Source organism: Notolepis coatsorum (genome assembly GCF_963971535.1).
Source record: "Notolepis coatsorum genome assembly, chromosome: 13".
In the NCBI taxonomy this organism is placed as follows: domain Eukaryota; kingdom Metazoa; phylum Chordata; class Actinopteri; order Aulopiformes; family Paralepididae; genus Notolepis; species Notolepis coatsorum.
Genome location: NC_140177.1, coordinates 84,975,868 through 84,997,523, shown reverse-complemented (window position 1 = coordinate 84,997,523; position 21,656 = coordinate 84,975,868). Strand labels below are relative to the sequence as shown.

General features: G+C 42.9%; 1 long non-coding RNA gene across 1 annotated transcript; it reads left to right on the top strand.

Moving 5' to 3' along the window:
* The first annotated feature begins 877 nt into the window (after nt 1-877).
* LOC311239503 lies at nt 878-3,696 on the top strand. The gene is made up of 3 exons (XR_014620428.1): nt 878-1,316; nt 1,802-2,037; nt 2,363-3,696. It is a non-coding gene; the product is annotated as an uncharacterized lncRNA (long non-coding RNA).
* The last annotated feature ends 17,960 nt before the right edge of the window (nt 3,697-21,656 follow it).

Sequence of the window (21,656 nt, the reverse complement as noted above, 5' to 3'; positions counted from 1 at the left end):
CATAATTTGAACATAGAGAATTTACTGTACACATTATACATGAGTAAATCTGGTTTACAGATCAGGGATCTGTACATTACTCTAATCTATAAACAACCATTGGTGTTTCCCATGATTTACTCACGTAAAATGCAATCAGCTCACAGTAGTCTCTGGGTGGGGAGCGGTTGGAGCCGCAGACCTGGGTTGGGTGGTCTGGGCTCCTGAATAACACTATGTTGGCCCTTATATCCTATAATTTCTAGCCAATAATAGCACATTTTACTAATATGGTTGGTCCAATCCAGCGTCTTCTTGTGGGGGGGGTTGATTCTTGTCTCCGGGTGGGGTGGTGTGATGTCATCTTCCCTCAGTGATAAGAAGGGGGGTCTTGATGGCCCCCGTCATGGTCTTCCTTGATGTGGTCTCAGTGATCAGAAGGGGGGTCTTTATGGCCCCCCCTTCCTTGATGTGGTCTTTCAACTCAACTGATTACAGAGGCCTGTTCCAATAAACCTTTTACCAACTGTATCTCCCGTATATGTGACTCCGCCCAGCGTGCGAGCCTACAACTCGGCGATCCAGGTTCCTGACGAGAATGGAAAGTATTTTTTTTTTTTTTTTTTTTCATTTCCGTTTTTTTTTTTTTTTTATATATACTTACAGTTCGAGGGTTGAAGAACATATTTAGTATAACAGCGAACATATATAATAACTCTAATTGTGTTTAAATTGTGTTTAAAAATGGCTCCTTGAGACATACTATGATCGTCTCTCACGAAGCTCTGGGGGCTGTTCCCTCGGGCTGCCCTATTTTTGCATGTGAAAGGCTGCTGTTATGTGAGGTACGCCCCCACACTGTCTGGTGTTTATAATTCACAGCACCTCTGTAGCCCACAACACTTGTTTGCTGCTTAGATAACATCGACATGGCCGCACAAAGATTATCAGTTGCTCTTAATAGAGGAAGAGATGGAATGAGTATAGACTCCTCGGCGTTAATGAGTGACCACATCACGGACTACTTCGGTGACAACAACTTGAAGAGGAACTCCGAAAGATACACGCTTTCGACTGCAAGTGCCAGGCGCGCCGAAAGGAAAATTCAGAACGATCTGCCCTGTCTTGTTGAGCTAATTTACCAAAACCGATTGGACACCGCGTCGTTGACACCAAGAGAAAGGGACATGTGTCTGTTGTCCATTATTGGAACATGCCAAAATGTTTCAGAGAAGACGAAAAGTACAAAGAGTAAACGCTGTCCGTGTGGCTTCGAGGACAACATACAGATTTCACGACGTTGTTGTCTGTCGTCCAACGTTCTGTTTCATTTATGGGTAAGTGTCTTTATGCTTGTATATTGTATTGGACGTAGATGTATTGTATTGGACGTATATGTATGTTTAGCAATAGCAATAAATCGGTTTAAATAGGTGTTAAAGTCTAGAGATAGTCGTCAAATCCTATTCTACCCGGCGAGGGCGTCCATTTTGGATATTCTGGGTAGTGTAGTTTTTGTGCGGCCATTTTGTAATGCACATCGCTAGGATAGGGATTCTTAAAAACTACACCTGAATGTAAACAAGAGTGATTGATTGATTGATTGATTGAAAAGTTTATTAACAGTACAGTACAGCTCAATACATACAATTGTTAAGGGGATGCAGACCAGAGAAAGACTTTCATCTTGTTTACATCAGGGTCCCCCATTTTCAATTCATCATAACATAATATATGACATACATGACATACAGATACAGTGTGTACAATGTGTGTATTTCATTCATTAATTCTCTTCCCTATTGTTAACATTTTTGTTTAGGATCAGTGATGCGCTTCTCAAAAGCCTTTTCAAACACTACAAGACAGATGGCCTCACACCGCGGGAGATTTCGTGTTGTTGGTCAGAGATCCTTCCTTCGGTTGTGGAAAGCACTCCTTCCGCAGATAATGATCACACAACCCAGGACAGATCTGTGTTCTCAATGCTACTCCAACAATCACCAATTACAGCAAGCCGCGGGAAGGCCAGAGAAGTTGCAGGTGGAGAAACTCCAGGTGTGTACAGTCTACTTTCACTACTACACTACTACTATCTAATCTACGAATTCCAATCTGGCTTCAGAACATCCCACTCCACTGACACATGCCTTCTCTATTTGAATGACCACATCAAACAAGAGGTGGACGCAGGCAAATACTGCGGCATGGCCATATCGCCCAGCCCTAGCTTCAACACACATGACATTAGGATAACCTGAGGATAACTGAGCACTGCCACCTCATTAGCCGTGTGTGTGTGTGTGTGTATTGAGCCGTACTGTGTTGTACCCATTCTGCAATCTGTTAAATAACGTTTTCATTCATTCATGCTTTCATCCAGGTGCAGTTAAAACATCTGGCCCTTGTTGACAGAGAATGCGACATCTGGGAGGCTTCTTCAAAAGATTCCCACAAATAAAGAAATACCAGCACTTCAGCTTCGATGCCAACAGTCCTGGCATGGTGACGGCAAAATTACACTGTGACGATACAGAGCCATTCACGTTTCAGCTGTTGAAAGACCCAAAACGCTACCCAACCATCTCTGGTTTTCCTGTCCTCCCCCCACCTGGTCTAGACAACGACCGACAGGAATATCTTTATAAGGAGATAAGACAATACTGTTCTGATGACGCAAAAGACATTACATGCCCACTCCCAACGTCTAGAGCACCTCAGAACAAGAAGACTGTACGATGTTAGATACCATGGAGAAGACACATGGATGTAGAGCACACACACACACACACACTGTACTAGCAGTCACTTTAACATGAACACACACACACACTCATGCTGCACACGCTCACAATGTAAGGTCACTTTAAAAAAATTAAACAAGAACAGGAGTGGTTCTTGTAGAGTAAAAGCTTTTGTAAAACTCTTGTACATATAAAAGCTTCATTTAAACTTGTGTAATTCAGCAGTTCAACAAGTTGAAAGTACTAAACTCCTTGGAGTGATGCTGGATTGCACTTGGTCTCAGCATATTAATTATATTGTTTTAAAAATGGGAAGAGCAATTGGTATTTCCAGGAAATGTGCTTCTTTTGTTGCCCGTCCCCTTTTATGTCAGATAGTGCAAAGTTTAGTTTTATGTCATCTTGACTATTGCTCTGCGATGTGGTCATCTGCTGCCAGTGGTGACCTCAGGAAGCTCCAGGTGGTCCAGAACAGGGCAGCACGGTTGGTACTGGGCTGCTCACTAAGGTCTAATGTGAGCCGTATGCATGCCCGCCTCTCTTGGCTTAACGTTGAAAATAGATTGTCTTTTAATATACTTGTGCTGTTCAAGTTGGTCATGAGCAGTAAGACTCCTGTTTTTATACATAATCAGATTGTTTTTAGTAATACTGTGCACGAGCATTACACTAGAGGTTCCAGTAGTGGGCAGCTTGAATTGCCAGGTCCTAGAACCAGCGCTCTGGGGAGATCCTTTATTTTTAGAGCATTAACTCTGTGGAATGGCCTGCCTCGGAACCTCTGCTGCATTTACAGTAGATTCACTTTTAAAAAGAATCTTAAATTGTTTTTAAATTGTTTTTAACACTGTAAAGTAATTTTTTGTTTTTGTTTTACACTAATGTAATTTTTGCTATATTAATTGTTACAGTAGGTTCATTATGCATTGTGTGTACTGACTTTTAATAATTTTGTTTTTTGCAATAGTGATTGTTTTTGTGTTTTTTTGTGTGTGGACCCCAGGAAGACTAGCTGGTTGCTATCGCACCAGCTAATGGGGATCCCTAATAAAATCAAATCAAATCAAATATACCTGATATGTCTTATTCTTATTACTTGTATTATTGCATTTCACTGTATGCCCTGGTATGTATGCAATGAATTAAAAAAAAATGTCACTTTAAACTAAATGGAAAGGTCACTTTAAAGGAAAGAACCGATGTGGTTCTTGTATAGTTTAGATTATTGTAGTATAGCATAATGACAGAGTTGAAACTGTATTAGCATGTCTATTTTTATCATGCACATCTTATGCCTTCTTATTACCTGTTTATGTATTTTATTATTGCACAATCGATGCGGGCATGGCCCCCCGGATTTCACGGTATGCCCTGGTATGTATGTGACAAATAAACCTCTTTAATCTTGAACTTTGTACACAGCTGTTTCTGCATTTAGACAGGCTTCACAGAGACTTGAAAAAGTTGGGACTTTTAGTCAAGCAGCCAATCCTATTATAATTATAGTGACCCTGTATAGCTCTATGGGTGCCAGGGTTAGGGGTTTCATTCACTGTAGCTCAACGGAGATCATGGCACTAAGACTGCCACGGTTAGGGGTTTCATTCACTGTAGCTCAACGGGTAGAGCATGGCACTAACACTGCCAGGGTTAGGGGTTTCATTCACTGTAGCTCAACGGAGATCATGGCACTAAGACTGCCACGGTTAGGGGTTTCATTCACTGTAGCTCAACGGGTAGAGCATGGCACTAACACTGCCAGGGTTAGGGGTTTCATTCACTGTAGCTCAACGGAGATCATGGCACTAAGACTGCCACGGTTAGGGGTTTCATTCACTGTAGCTCAACGGGTAGAGCATGGCACTAACACTGCCAGGGTTAGGGGTTTCATTCACTGTAGCTCAACGGAGATCATGGCACTAAGACTGCCAGTGTTAGGGGTTTCATTCACTGTAGCTCAACGGGTAGAGCATGGCACTAACACTGCCACGGTTAGGGGTTTCATTCACTGTAGCTCAAAGGAGATCATGGCACTAACACTGCCACGGTTAGGGGTTTCATTCACTGTAGCTCAACGGGTAGAGCATGGCACTAACACTGCCAGGGTTAGGGGTTTCATTCACTGTAGCTCAACGGGTAGAGCATGGCACTAACACTGCCAGGGTTAGGGGTTTCATTCACTGTAGCTCAACGGGTAGAGCATGACACTAACACTGCCAGGGTTGGATCATTGGGTGGAGTGCCGACTTGTAATTGTGTAATGATAGATGTATAACCTGAACACTGTACATATCTGTTTTCAGGAAACACTGGGCTATACAAAGAATATGCTGTGATGTCACATGAATGTATAAATATATGGCCATGCATTTAATCTCTCTCTTTTTTATAAAATCATTATAGCCAACATGCAATATATCCCATTGATTGGTACAATGGGACAGACATTTGTTTTATACAGCTATAACCTGCATTCTTTCAAAATATATCATTAATCAATAAAACAGATATTGGAATACATAAATAAAGGTTTTCAATTCAATAACTGAAATATACATTATTCAGACTAGTAGTTATATTACTACTACAATAGAAAATGTTTGATTTTGTATCTGATCTGTCAGCATGGCTGTCACAGCACTTAATTATGTTAATACTATTCAGGGGAGAGGTGTGGCTGGGAGGTATTGTTTACGCCCAGCAGAATCCTGGCAAAAGGTGTCAAATCTTTAAGAGCCGTTTTCTCTGCTTAGGTCTCTGGGGAAAAAAGACTGCTACAAGATTTAAAATTAGCACATCACAATAATAACATTCTCAGATTTCAAAGTATGACACATCATTTGAAAGCTTACATTCTGTACTTTCACAATCTGGAAAAATCTGGAAAATGAAAAAATAGACATGTAGGCTATAGCACTGGTCGGGGTCACATATATGAATTTCACATTTCTAATATTATGGTTTACTCTTTTGATACTAAACAGTTGATTAATAGATAACTCTGTTTGTGACTTAGTGTCCATGACTAATCATCTCTTCAACAAGTCTAAACTGGTCTGCCCTGTGGTCAACCCAGCTGTCTCTGATCAGCATTTACATACAGTCAGTTCGAGAAGGTGTCGTTTGTTCCCTAATTTAGTCATTGCTTGAGTGGGGGTTGAAATAACTGTTGCTGTTGTTATCTGATGCAACTGTCTCAACTGACAGTTGAGACTGTTTAGCCACTGAGTCCACTCTGCTATTGAAAGGTACATCTGGCTTTACATTTATGGTTCTCTAATTTATTCCCACATCTTAATTATGAAATTCAACGTCAATATTTACCACAGGAACAAATGCAAACCCCCACCCACATAAATGTATTATGAGTTCCCCTAAATAATAGTAGTATCCCTTTGGACCAAATAAATTACATGTGTTTATATAGGAATGTTTCTGTGAGTGTCAAAGGCACTTTGAAAAAGCCATGGAGAATTGGAATTTCTCATACTGCCCTCACTGCCAGTTATTGATGGCAGTGAATAATATAACATTTATTTGAGGTTTCCATTCATCATATTCTCTCTCATCAGAATAAAGAGTCCTGGAGAGTGACATTCAAGAATAGATTATATTTTCAACTATTAAATTTTTTTAACAATCATCCTCCCCTCCCCTGATGCACACACATTATTCTCTCTTTATGTGTTTCATTTCATTCTCTCTTTCTTTATTTCGCCCCCTTTATATATCCTTCTCTCTCATACATGCACATGCACATGTGCATGCACATACACACACACACACACACACACACACACACACACACACACACACACACACACACACACACACACACACACACTTCCAGGGAAGGCATAGCTGACCATAAACTGACCATTCACTGATCTACTCCAAATTAATCAATTTATAATATCTCAATTACAGACGGATCAAATCCAAAGTGGTCAGCCATGCAGAGAGAGAGAGAGTAATTATGCAGTTGAATGTCCTCAGTAGGGGGTATATGGGACAGCACTGAGCCCTAGGCTGGGCATTAGGTATGCGTTTGTGCCATACTGTTTTCCTTAGAGCGGGTCAGAACACAAAGGTAGGGCGCAGGAGGAAATAATTACCAAATTATTCTGGATAAATATTACCAAACCCTAGGCTGCAATAGGGATGGCTGATAAGAGATATTACTACTATAATACCACTAGTAAAAACTCTTCTCCTGCTACTATTCTGTACCTCCTTTTGGATAACCATGACAGATGCATTTTCTATTGAATAAAAAAATCAAATAAATAGTAAAATAAAATAAAAAATTAACCAAATAGTTACATCATTAAAATATAGGACACTTTTATACTCTTCATGCATGATGTTAGCAAGCAATATGTAAAGAAAGGATACATACATCTAGAAGGACGTTTTCTTTTTTTATAACTTTTTATTAGTTCCACTCAGGGAACTTTCACACCGGCAGGGCTCCGGTTCACGTGAATACTTTCGGCAAGCAACAAGCCCTTCCGCGTTGCTCTGATTGGCCGAGCGCGCGCATGAGCCGCGACACGCTCTTCAGCCAGGCAGGAATACTAAACTCCGCTTAATGCAATTTATACAAATGGAAGTATTGATTTCGCCGTAACGAATCATTAAAAAAATATACCGTTAACTGGAATATGTTGTGCCTTTACACATATGTTGGATTATGTAATTGGTTTGTCATGACAAACCAATAAAAAATCGCGAATTAACCGGTGGCTACAACAACACACAGTAACTACATCATTGTTTACAATGAACGATGGGGCTAATCGAAAGGACTGGACATGGACAAGTTAAACTAACCTAAAGTTAGTTGTTCACCAACAATCTACAGACACAAACAAACACAGAAACGGACTGTTATATTAAATTAATTGATTGCTGTGTGAGAACTGGAGTCTGGAGCACAGCCCAATTGCTGAATACACGAGAAGAGAAAGGAGCGGTTTCAAGGGTGTTTAATTGAATTGAGCAACACAGGAATTGGGGGGGAAATAGAACGGGGTTAATGTTCTGTCCTGTGGCTGCCACGGCGGCAGTGAGCGAGCAAGCGGTCCTGGTGCTTGTCGGGGGAGCTGCTGGGGGGGCAGCGGGTGAATAGGGGTTCCTCTTGGGAACAGGTGACGTCCAGACAGGGACGCTGGAGCTGCTGGGTGGCAGCGGGAGATAGGTGTTCCTCTCGGGAACAGGTGACGTCCAGACAGGGACGCTGGAGCTGCTGGGTGGCAGCGGGAGATAGGTGTTCCTCTCGGGAACAGGTGACGTCCAGACAGGGACGGCGGTCCTTTGGGGCACAGGAGAGAAATGGGTTAGAGTAAGCCAATACACGGAGGGTGTCTAGCAGTAGAGCTTTCGGCAGAGACGTCGTACCTGGACAGTGGTAATTAATACCATGACAGCTTCTGGTCAGCGTCGAGGTGCAGATATAGTCCCCTCATCAGGGGAGGATAGGGTGCAGCTGTGGAGAGTGGGGTGTTTGCCCGTGTGTGAATTAGGGGGATGGAATACAGCTGGGTGAATGAGGGTGAAGGAAGGGGTGACTGAAGAAAGAGAGGATGATGAGGAGTGCGCAGTGGATAGAGAGGGGGATGAAGAGGAGCGTGTGGAGGACGTGAGGGGAAAAGGCGGGGGAGTGAAGTAGGCCTGTGCTGTGATTATGACATGCTGTTTAACGCGTCCGTGTCCAGATAGGCCGAGAGAAGAAGCTGGAGATGGGGGTAATTTGGGTAACAGATCTCCAATCTAACTAAATGGATACTTTTTTTTATCATGGAATGTGCTGCGCAAGCCCAGACCGTGCAGACGGCCGGACCACAACAACAACAAGTGACTCTATTACAATATGTGTTCTGTTGACCAGGGGTTCCCAACTTTTTTCCCCCCAGGGACCCCCAAACATCTCTGATGAAATTCCTGGACCCCCCTCCTAATAAAATACCATAACATACTTTTGTTGGTCATTTTAATACTTTTTTTGTCATTTTAATAACAAATTGCTTATACACAGGCATATGCATCATAATTAGACCCACTATGCTTCTTTGACTTGTGCCTTCAATCAACAAATCTCATCTTGCACCATATATTTCAAAATGTTTTGCCAATATTCAAATCCTGTATTCATCCTCTCAAATCAGGCCCTAATGGTGAACGGTTTGCATTTATGGAACAAATCAATGCAACAAATTAAACAAAATATGAGACAGGAAATTACAATCAGTAGTTAGCAGAGAGAATCTGTCCTAGCTGGGTGTGATGAAGGTTCATTAATGTGAACCTTGGGCTTGCATGTGCGCTGCCAGGCTTGAGATGTCAGGTGTAATGTGCGTGACAGCCATTCTGAAGTCATTGTGTACGTCAAGTCTGTTGCGCGCTTTTGTCTTGATGACGACAAGTGCACTGAAAGCCGTTTCCGATAGATATGTGGTACTGAACGGGAGTATAATCCTGGTGGTGGCATGCAGTGCTTGTTCGCCTTGAGAGACTGTTCTTTCCTCAGAAAAAAGTCTGGATCCTTCCCAACGGTTTCTGGGTGCTTAGACGCCTGATGTCTCTTCAGCTTGCTGGGCTTCAGGCTCGAGTTTGCCAACTTTTCTCCACAAATCACACACTCAGGTTGTTTGTCTGGTCCCTCAGTGAAGCCCATGGTGATGTAATTTTCACGATTGCTGTAGGTCCTAACTTTTTTTGCAGATGAGCTGCCGTCATCTCCTTTTCGTTTGTCACACATTTTCACCTCTGGCGGCTGACTGCAGACGAGCAGAGAAAGCTAACTAGCGTGCTAGGCTAGCTACGGAAAGTGATACAGTCAACTGATTCGCGTTTTAGCGGCTACCCGGCAGCCTACTGTTAACGTTCAAAAATCATGTCTAGATGTTTATTTATTTATCTTTATTTTTTATTGTAGTGGAGAGACTATTCATGCTTCTGATGATAAAAATATGCTAATTAAATATTTCTCTGAAAGAAAAAAAAATTACCGAAAAACTGGTGAAAATAGACCTCAAATCATCTGCTGTCTGGCGGACCTCCTGCGCCCCCTGGCGGACCCCAGGTTGGGAATCACTGCTGTAGACTGTAGTTACTGAAACTGATTGAATATATGACAAGATTCAAGAGGTTTATTTGTAACATACATACATACACAAGGCCTACTACAGGCTACAGTATGTCTGCGATCACAGTATCCTCCGACAGTCCGACTCCTCCCGGCGAGGCGCACCCCCCCCCCCCCCCCCCATGCTGGTTCGCACACTGCCTGTGAGGAATGGGGGTGTTGCAGCCTTGGGGATGTTTTAAAAATATAATTTAATATATAATATAATATAATATAATAATTTGTGATTCACCAAGAAATTTGGTCAGCAGCCGCCACTGCAGCCCGCGTATATACCTATTTAAGCAGAACCAACATTCCCCCATCCTCCGTCATCAACGGGGAGCGTTACTCAGGTGGAAGTAAACACAACCATATGAACACAACAGTGGCTAAATGTGCCGTGTGCAAAACAGATTAAAAGGTTCGGCATTGCATCTGCACCATGCTGATCCACTCAACAGGTAGCGATCTCAAAATGAGATTTGATTCATATGTATTGTCATTATACAGCACAAGTACAATACACCATCCAACCAGAGTGGATAAATAAATGCATAAATTAATGAAATAAAAAAAAGTTCTGCAACCGAGAGATTTAAACCTGGGACCATAGGATCCACAGGCAGCCGCACTAACCAGTTGAGCTAAAGGGTCCAACGTTGACTGTAACCGACTAATCCATAATTGACACTTGTCAAGAGCCAATTGTGCAGTCGTTCATTATTGGCATTAATAAATGGTATGTCATTTTATACAGTAGGACTTACTACTATGATACCCAATAAAACAAGTAATTCGAATAATAGAAGCCTACTTTGTTGGAACAATTAATTTTGCATGTATACAGTACGGGTGTGTGTGTGTTTGTGTGTGTGTGCTTGCGCTGAGGCTGCCTCACTAGGCCTTTCTCCACGCATATTTATTTCTGAAGCATTTATTTATCCACTCTGGTTGGATGGTGTATTGTACTTGTGCTGTATAATAACAATACATTGGAATCTAATAAAATGTTGAGACCAGTTGCAAATCGCTTCCTGTTGAATGGATCGATTGAGTGCAATGCTTAACCTGTTCGCTGTTTTTGCTTGTCTTGACAGCCTAGAATATGACACGGTTCATAAGGAAAAAACAAAAGAAATGCGGTTTCAGCTGAGCACCGACTTTTCACGTTCCGAACCAATTATCTTCGGTCTGAGCGCGCCGGCCGGTTCAAGATTAGGTTCGGGAACCGGCACCGGCACGGAGCCCTGACGGTTTGAAAGGGCTAACAGAGAAATAGCAGTTACATTACTTAACATGTATAATCTTCTGTGGTTTAACATTTTTAACCACCCCCATTCCGGCAGTATCCCAACAATTACAGTCCTGAGCATTTAAATATTCTGCAGTTATACACTTTAACCCACCCATCCACCCACCTTCCCCGGGGTAGAAGGAAGATTTTAATCTCACTCTCCAAAAATGTCTCAAGAAACCACTGTATTGTCCAGATATCCGAGGAGACAGGGCAATAAGTGACAAGTCTGTTATCTCAACTCCTTGCAGAGCCCTGGGAAGGACAGATAGAGCTTGCTCCGAAGCAAATCTCCAGAAGTAGTCTGTAAGTTAGCTAACCACTTTCTCATCTCCGAGCTACACATCCAAATATGAAAATAATATAGATATACATAAATCGGGATACACACGTCTCCTATATTGGATGGGTATTGTTGACAGAGTCACCTGGGGAGCAACAATAACTTGGTCATGACGACAAGGTCCTTCTTTAGTCTTTGGCGTGGTTTATTATTTCACACATAGCTTATGCATCATGAGACCTTCTCCTGTGAGAGGCGACAGAGGAAGAGACAGAGGGGGAGGGAACATTCCCTTAAATACCTCTTACCTGACGTCAGCTCCAATAGCTACATGAGTGCAATGGTTCCCTGTTTGTCCTCATAAACAACAGTTTTCTTATATACATAGGTATCCATTCCTTCGAGCAGTTGTTCTAGATAAATACATTCCTGTATTGTCATAGCTAGAGCCATGTATTCAGCTTCACAAGTTGATAGTGCCACTGTGGGCTGTTTCTTTGTTTTCCATGAAACCAGTGAGCTGTCTTTCCCCAAACTCACACAATACCCTGTGGTACTTCTTCTGTCTGTGGCATCTGCCGCCCAATCTGCATCACTGTAGGCTTTAAGCCCTATGCCCTCGCTGCTCTTTCTGAAACAAAGCTGTTTATCTGCTGTGCCTTTGAGATAGCGGAAAAACATGTTTTGCTGTAATCCAGTGCTCTTTCGTGGGATCAGCAAAATGCTATGATAATTTACTCACTACAAAACATAGGTCAGGGCGAGTACATGTTGTCAAATAAATGAGGCTACCTACAGCTTCTCTGTACATTTTTACATCTGTCAATTTCTGAGCATCCTCTTGGTAGTCTAGTTTTTTATCACATGGTGTTTCCCTTGTTCTACATTCTTGAATGTCAAAACGTTTCAGGATCTTTTCCACATATCTCTTCTGGGATATTTTTACACAACTGGCAGACTGTTCGAAGTCCATGCCTAGAAAATGCTTTAACCTACCTAGGTCTTTCATTTTGAATCTGGTGGAGAGCATACTTTTCACCTGCTCTAGGTTTCTAGTGTTGTCTGCTGCGATGATTAAATCATCCACTTCTTTATTTAAACATGGAATACACTTCTGTATTTAAACATGGAATCTCCTTCTGTATTTAAACATGGAATCCCCTTCTGTATTTAAACATGGAATCCACTTCTGTATTTAAACATGGAATACCCTCCTTGATTGAGTACACCCATTTTCCTCCCACTGTCTGTCTACCCTCTGGTAACTTGGTTAGAGTAAAGGTGTGGTTGTCCTCTAGGGACCTCATCTCCTCAGCCATTGCTCTCTCCCATTTTCTTGACTCAGGGGACACCATGGCCTCTTTAAAGGTCTGAGGTACTCCACTCACTACTCTGTAGCAGTAATCAATGCTGGTAAGTGTACTGTCATCCTTGTCACTTTCTCTCTGGGCATAGTCCTTCAGATACTTTGGGGGTTTGTGTTCCCGTGAGGGATACCTCCCACTGCATGAGGCACGTGACGTCACCCTCGGGTGCTTCCCGTCATCATCCTCTGGGGGTTGTTGACTGTCTGTCTGCACGTCTGTGCTCAGTACATTAGGCGGTGGTGTCTCTCTTTCTTCACACCTTACTCTGGAGTCCAGCTCTGGCTCCTGTGTCTGTGTCTCGTTCTCACATGTTGTCTTTGTGACAAATTTGACTAGCCTGTGTTTTTGCACTTTCCCTTTACCGGGATAGTAGATGAGAAAAGCAGTGCTTCCTTTGTCGTGAACCTACAAAGAGTCCTTTTTCACACCTGGACTCGAGCTTTCCTCTGTCCTGCTGGTAAGCATAACACTCCGACCCAAATTGTGCATTCTGGCTAGATCACACTTTTTTCCTGTCAGTGCTGTATACGGGGTGGTGCCCGTGTGCTTATTAAAACACCTGTTTCTGGTGTAAGCGGCTTCTTGTACCGCATAATGCCATAGACTCTTAGGTAAGTTACCATCTATTAGCTTACACCTAGCCATTTCTAAAAGAGTGCGTCCTTCCCTCTCTGCTATCTCGTTCTGGTGCGGGGAGTAAGGACATGACGTCTTGTGTCTTATCTTGTTCCTTCTCAACAGTGATTGGAACTCTCTATTTGTAAACTCGTTCCGTTGTCGGACCTCAAGCATCTTAAGTTGCCATAAGGGGCTACATCTGCAAGGAATTTCTCCTTGGCCTGGAATGTGTCACTCTTTGCTTTGAGAAAGTAAACAAACACTGCCCCTGTACACACATCTGTAAAAGACTGTACATATTTAAAGCCACATATGGACTTGTTGCTTACTGGACCGGCTAGATCTGTGTTAACTAGCTCAAGTGGTATCTTTACTTTTTCCGTGGGACCTCTGTTCCTCGATTGAGTGAACTTCCCCTTTATACACACTTCACATTCCTTGTTAGGTCTATGCTTTTCACCGTTAATGTGCATGCCTTCTGTCACCGCTTGCAGTTTCAGTAAATCCTCGTAATTACAATGACCGATGATCTCATGCCATGTCTGAATATCGTGACTGACATTACACATATCATTATCGTTACATTCTGTTTGTAGATAATACATTCTCTTGTACACCTCAATGTTAAATCGCGTACCGTTAGGCTCTACAAGAACATATTTACCTTCATTGAAGAACACTTTGGCACCGTTTGCAGTAGCAGATTTTACAAAGAATAGTTATTGTGGGAACGAGGGTATGTAGAGAGCGTTCTTTAACGTCACTGTACACCGGCGCCCCTCACTGTCTATGAGGCATACCTGTGCGTCTCCTCTCCCCTGCGCCAACCCGAATGTGCGCTTCCCGTCTGCCAGCTCCATGCTGTGCCTCTCCGGCTCGAAGGTGCTGTCAAAGTTCTTGAATTGATTCCTGTCGTTAATGATGTGGGACGACGCACCTGTGTCCACGATCAGTCCCTTCCTTTGGACCTGCTGCTGCTGCATTGACTGGGTGACGTACGTTGTCTGCGCCCCGAAGATGAAGTCCTCTCGTCCCGCTGCTCTATGGGCGTCGTCTCGACTTGCCTCACGTCCACCGTTGCCGCCATCTTGTCCGCAGTTGTCATCTTGTCCATGCACGTACCGAGCGCTCTGGTCACGTTTCTTTCTGCATGCTTTGTCTGTGCTTTTACAGAAGCTACACCAAACAGTCTTTGTGCAGTTATCTTTTCTCCGCATCGCCAACACGCCAGCTCCGTGGGGGGTCTGGTCTTCTCTCTTGGTGCCGCCCTGCCTTCAGTACCCTCTCTCCGGCCTCCTCGGCGACCAGGTGTGTGTCTTCTGAGGCCTCAACGTTTCGCAGCTTGGCCTTGAACTCCCCCAGTGACATGTCCGCTGAACCGTGTGTCACCAGCAGTGTGAACGGTTTGTACATCTCCGGTAGTCCTCTCATAACCATCGCCATCATTAGTCCATCGCTCGGTGCTTCTCCTGCACTCTTAAGCGCCGTGATGATCTGTTCAGCCCTGATGACGTATTCGGTCACAGTCTCTGTGTTCGCTTTCTTCAGCGCGGTCAGTGTTATATAGAGGGATACGCCTGCCAATGTAGTGATTTCTCAACAATTTTAGGCTCTCTCGGCCTTTGTCCTTTGTGTCGCGGAATATCAGCCCCAAGCTCGTGTCGTCTAGCAGTGGTGCTAACTTGCAGTATGCGTCGGCATTTTGCTTGATATCCTGGGCTTGCGCTTCCGCCGTTAGTGGTCCCGTGGGGGCCGTCAAGATTGTTATCTTCAGTCCCACTCTGTGCATGCAGCACAACATTCACTCTTCCCAGAGCTCGTAGTCCTCTGCCCTTCCGTTGAGGGCCACTTGCTCCTTCCTCTTGTCGCCATCCTCTTTTTGATGGTAGGCGTAGCTTTAGCTCCCGTTAGCCTAGCCTTAGCCACGCGGTGCTCCCGGTGCTAACCTAGCCTATACTTTCAGCTAAACTTGCTACCCTTATTATTTCGCTCTTGCGTGATCTGGGCCCATAACCTGTTGACAGAGTCACCTGGGGAGCAACAATAACTTGGTCATGACGACAAGGTCCTTCTTTAGCCTTTGGTGTGGTTTATTATTTCACACATGGCTTATGCATCATGAGACCTTCTCCTGTGAGAGACGACGGAGGAAGAGACAGAGGGGGAGGGAACATTCCCTTAAATACCTCTTACCTGACGTCAGCTCCAATAGCTACGTCTCCTTGCGCCTATAGCGCCCTCTTGTGGAAACAGTTAAGCAGTTACATGCAATCATATATAGCACATAAACTCAACAGGTATCGTTAGGATTTTATCGATACTACTACTCTTATCGATACTGCTTAACGATTCTGTACTTTATCGATACTCTTTATCGGTTCTTTTTTATTTAGCAAAAACAGAATCGACATTGCTTTATTATTATTTGATATAACTATATTACTGCACATGGCTACTTTTTTATCAATTAATACAAGCAGTCAGATTAATTAACTATTTTGGGACTTTCTATTTTATTTAGAAAGTTCTTAAATCAGAATGTCCCACCCAATACCCAGCTGTTAAAAACGGTTCAATACTCCATGTTATTAGTAGAGGCTGTGACACTCTGTCATCCTTCCTCTAGCTGCTAGGGTGAAGGGACTTTGGGCTTGCTGGGACCGGTGGTGGTAGAGGGAGGAGGGGTGGGCTGGGACATGGTGGCTGCAGCCTCAGCCTGAAGATCTTTCATCTTTCTAATATATTTGTAGCTAAACTATTAGCTAAGCAATTATATTTTATTTATTAGCCTATTCATAATAATTCGTTATTAGCCTAGCTAACTCTGTATCTTGGCTTACCAGCAGTGGACATGGATGGAGATGGAACACTGCGAGCAAAGCAGTCGAAAGGGGCGCATTTCTGCAGACTAATGTTATGTTTTGACAACAGATGTTTTGACAAATTGCTTGTATTGCCACCCTTACTGGCAAATATTGTATTGCACTTGTGACAACGTGCGTCGTCGGGATCGACTTTCGTAAAGTGTACCCAGACTTTCGAGCGATTTGCTCTCTCCGCCATGACGAGCGCAGAGCTCGGTCTGTGTGTGCACGGAACCACTGACTGGTACCTCCCTTAACCCATTCTCTGCCACCACTTTGATCATCCTAAACCATTCTCTGCCAGTACTATAAGTCTATGGAGATGTTCACCTTCTTTGCAGGGCTATAACTTTTTTAATTGTATTGCTAAATTGACATTACTATGGCCCATTCAACATCGATTAGCTATCGTTCAGGATGTAGGAACGTTTTACTTTTTCATTCACACATTCATACGAAAATACCGTCTAGAGTATAAATATGTTTTTATCGTTTTCTGCAGTATTTTGTGAGATATAGACATAAATGCATATATTAGATTATCAAATGCTGTTTGATACCGATCAACGTTATATTAAAAATTTCAACTGTACATGGTCCTAAGCGTTATGACTGATCATCCGCGGGTGAACGGAGGGGGGGGGGTCGTTAAATGATGACGTTAAATTATTTATGTAGTATGGGTGATATATAGATCAGAGCAGTTTGTATCGAAAATGATAAAGAAAAACGCTGAAACTCACGGCAGCTTCCTCGTAGCGATGGGCGATGAGGGTGGAGCAAACATATCCCAGTTATGTGATGTGGATCGATGCGATCCAGTTCCGGTTTGTATAATACTAATATACGCCCAAATCATATGGATTATTGAGTTATGGCAACGGATCGATATCCACGGTGTGTGTCTTGAGTCCAGGGACGATAAACGAGTGCCCGGACGGAATAGTGAGACGCACCGGGAACCCAAGAGATCGACTTCCGGTTGCAACTCGCCGATCAGCCACCAGGTGGCAGTATTGAAGCGTTGCAGAGTTGTGATGGCTCCCGCAGCATATGACAAGGCTCCATGGGTGAAATATGAATTCCATGAAGAAAATATGAAATATGAACTTGAAACACGCTGTACAGCGATATTGGCAGACAACGCATGGCGGGCAATAACGCTGAACAGCGATTTTGGCGGATAATGGGTTAAGTACCTGTTTGTGTATGTGTGAGTGTGAGTAATAATGGCTCGCTGCGGCTCGCTTCTCGTGCAGAGACAGAGAGAGGAGAGATAGTTTGCAACATTTAAATTCCTCGAAAAAAAACTCATAGTAATAATAATTTCTAGAGTATCGATAGCAGTACCGATAACGTCGGAGCTTATCAGTTTTTTCTAATTTAGTACCGGTTCCCGTTTAGACCCGGGTCCGGGGGGAATCCATAGAAGAAGTGCCTCGTATTAGCTTCCCAAAGTCACAGGGGGGAGGGGTTCTTGCCAACAAACCGTATGAACGACGTTTGTAAAGCTGCTTGAATCCAAATCAAACCTTTCCTTTTGTTTTATGAGGATGCAAGGTAGGCCTGAAGCATCCTTCATTCAACCCAGTAACGCTTTTGGCATCCAAAATCATCTGTTGCTTTTCCTTGTCAATGCTACTGAGGTTTGCGTCTGAGGTTGTGGGGCACACAATATGGCACAACAAACCGTTTAATTTAAACAGCCTCTATTGGCACATCTTATTAAAGACATTCTAATGAAAGGTTAAAGGCACCCTCTGAAAACCATTAAAAACATTTCTAAAACCAAACAGGGAAAGCAATTTTAATTAGTAAGAGCACCCCTTTGGTTTATTTTAGTTGGTGTATAATGTATGCTCCCAGCTCCTTGATCTTTTCGACATCACTATGGCCTGTCCCTGACACATTCAAATCCAAAAGAACTATCAATACGACAAGTTTGAGAAAACCTCAAGTCAAGTCAAGAGTTTTATTTGTCAGACTTCCGGTTATGGCGTTGGGGTAATAGGACGCACAACGTTTGCTCCCCGAAACTTTTGATAATTTGAAGCATTTGCACCTCGATTTTTGCTAATATCCTCCACTCTTTAAGGTACACTAAGTACCATAACTTCTTCCCAGTACCAGAATGGCGGGTCGTGGTTGCAAGAACCAAGGCCAACTACTAATTCAACAACACTTTAGCCCGCAGCACAAGGAGAGATCTGCTACTAGCAAGATTCCATTGCCAACAGCATCAGGAGCTAATGCTAACGCGGTGCAGCTAACACTTGAAATGCTGGTCGGTGAACTTGATAAGCTGCGTAAAAATGTAACAGGTGAACTTACCGCATCCATGAACGCCGCCTTAGCCCCACTCCAAGCCTCTCTTCAACAAATCACAGACACGGTAGCCTCACACACCGCCACGATGACTGCAATGGAGTCGGCTCTTTCTGCACATTCAGATGATATTACCACACTGGGACGTGATGTGACCGTGTTGAAGTCCAAACTGGAATCCACTACTCAGATGAATGAGAAGTTACCACTAGCCATCGAGGATCTGGTGTCACGCGCTAAGCGGCAAAATCTCTGTGTGATCGGCATCCCAGAGGGGATGGAGGGAGAAGACCCCCGGCGCTGGCAGCGGTGTTCATGGAGGTGGCGAGAGACGCGCAGCTGGATCCCAGCCTGGAGTTGGACTGCCCACATATCCCATTGGAATAATTATTTATAGTTTGTTTGTTTGCCTTTTTCCCTAATTACTCATTAGGCTATTCATTATAAATGGTCTTTGGGAACACTACATGCTTTGTTTATGGGATGTGTGATGTGCAAGGACTTACATAGCAGAAGTGTATGTTACAATATAGTATATTTCATGGGGTTACAAACGTTGTACTAACTACAGTAACTGGTTGTGCTGATTAAAACAGGACATCACGTGTCAAGTTCAGGGGGATACGGGGGGAGGGAGGGTTTGTTTGTTATTGTGTTAAACACAAACGGGTTTGATATAAAGGGGCATTACGTGCCTAGCTCAGGGGGACACAGGGGTAGGGAGGGTTTCTGTTTTTTGTGTTCTAAGACAGGTTTGTGAAATTGTTTTAAATTTCTCACCTTTATATAACTACCAGCCGCTCTATTATTTTGCTATATATATCTGTGCTTATTAGCAGAATTGTTTTTCTTTTCTTGCTTATATATGGCAGCAACTCAGAATAAGATCCAGATCGGAGGTAAAGCTGTCACGTTAGTTTCCTGGAACGTAAGAGGACTAGGCAATATCATGAAAATGCAAAAAGTCTTCAGGCACCTTAAATCTCTGTCTGCGGACGTGATATTTTTACAGGAGACACACGTCAAAGCCACACAACAACGTAGCCTGAGGTGTAATTGGATTTCACAGGTCTATCACTCGCCTTTCTCCTCCCATGCTCGTTGCGTGGCTATCCTTTTTAAGAAAAATGTCCCATTTCAATTGACTTCTATGACTGCTGACCCTTTTGGTAGATATATTTTAGTTTCAGGCACCATTCATTCATTGACTTTATTCAACATCTATGGTCCAAATACTGATGACCCAAATTTTTTTAAGAACGTTTTCAACCTGCTCCCTGACACTGTTATCTAGACCCATACATGGACAGACTATCTACACGCCCACCTCCAGATAACTCATCAGTTCGGGTTCTGAACAACCTGATTAAATCCAGGAACCTAGTAGATATTTGGAGGGTTCAGCACCCGACTGACAGAGATTACTCATTCTACTCTCATCGCCATAAATCCTGTAGTAGAATAGACTATTTTTTATTAGACTCCCAATTAATCTCCCATGTCACCAACACAAAATACAACAACATATTGATTTCTGACCACAGCCCCCTGTCAATGTCCCTAAATCTCTCCATCCCCAAGCAAATTTACTCTTGGCGTCTCAACCCCTCCTTACTTGCTGAAGGGAAATTTGTAGAGTATATCACAACCAAATTAACATATTTTATGGAATTCAACGACAATGGTGAAGTGTCAGACTCCACACTATGGGAACAATTAAAGGTTGTAATTCGTGGGGATGTAATCTCGTATGAATCCACTGCCAAGAGGGAGAGAGAGAGGCGACTGATTGAGATTAACAATGCTCTTCCCGCCCTCGAGACGGCATATCAGGCCTCAATATCCCCTGAAGATTATAATAAAATATTGAAGCTAAAGTATGAATATAACGGTATACTGGGTGGTCAAATAAACACTCTCCTTTTAAAACTAAGACAAAAGCTATTTGAAATGGGCGATAAGCCTGAGCGTCTCCTTGCGCGACAGCTCAAGGGTGCTCAGGCCTCTAGGTAAATCCTCTGCATCAAGTCTAAGAGTGGCGCCCTGCTGACTAACCCCAGGGAGATAAATTACCGTTTTAACCTGTTAATCTGTAGACCGTTTTCGCCTAAAGGTACATGCCTAAGTAAATGGAAGATTGCTCCACTTCTGCAAGGTACATTTGCATGTTCTTGGTATCTAGGAACATCTAGGGACCTGGGGGTATGTATTTCCAGTGTCAGAAATATTGTGTCTGTTACTAGTAATTATTCAATTGTAATGAATAAATTAATTATGATTAATTATGATTTATGATTTTGATGATGATGATCAAAAATTGATACGGGTAGGAGAAAATGCTTACTGAGCTCATTCACCACCGTATTGAGATCATGTGTACAAAAAATCTAAGCAAATGAACCGCGGGAAGATGATTAAACAGAATGATTTGTAGATACAGTAATTAATGATAATCGACTTTAATTATGAATTCATACTTGACCTTGAACTTGACCTTGACCTTATTATGGCCAAATCATACATCTATGGATAGGGAAAATGCTCCTCTTTCCAATGGCAGGGTTGAATCTGGATTTAGTCATTTCTTGCGCTTTTTACGATAATTAGCATTTTCCGATAAATTTGTATTTCCGATAAATCGTATAAAACATCCGTAAAAATGAAAATATACACTTTGACTACTGTTTTTGATAGGGTTATGGTCTTTACTCTTGGCTACAACATTTTTTTTTTTTTAAACATTGACCTCTTAACATCCAAGGGCCCACATGTGGATGATTCTTTGCCGACCTCTAGTGGCTCGGGTGTGCATTTCTTTTAATACAATATATAGATAGAATTAAAGCCCTATTTGTTGCCTGCCGATTGCCCTTTCAGGTGACAAAATCCGTTCAGCTACGATATGTGAGGCATGCCCCAAAGTACGCAAAAGTACACATTACCACCTCCGACTCCCGGGGCTCTAGCTCCGTCAATCATTTGGCAATCTCGAAAACCTTTGCACAGGGTTGTAGCCAATGAGTGTGGCTTTCCAATGATACCCCATGATATGA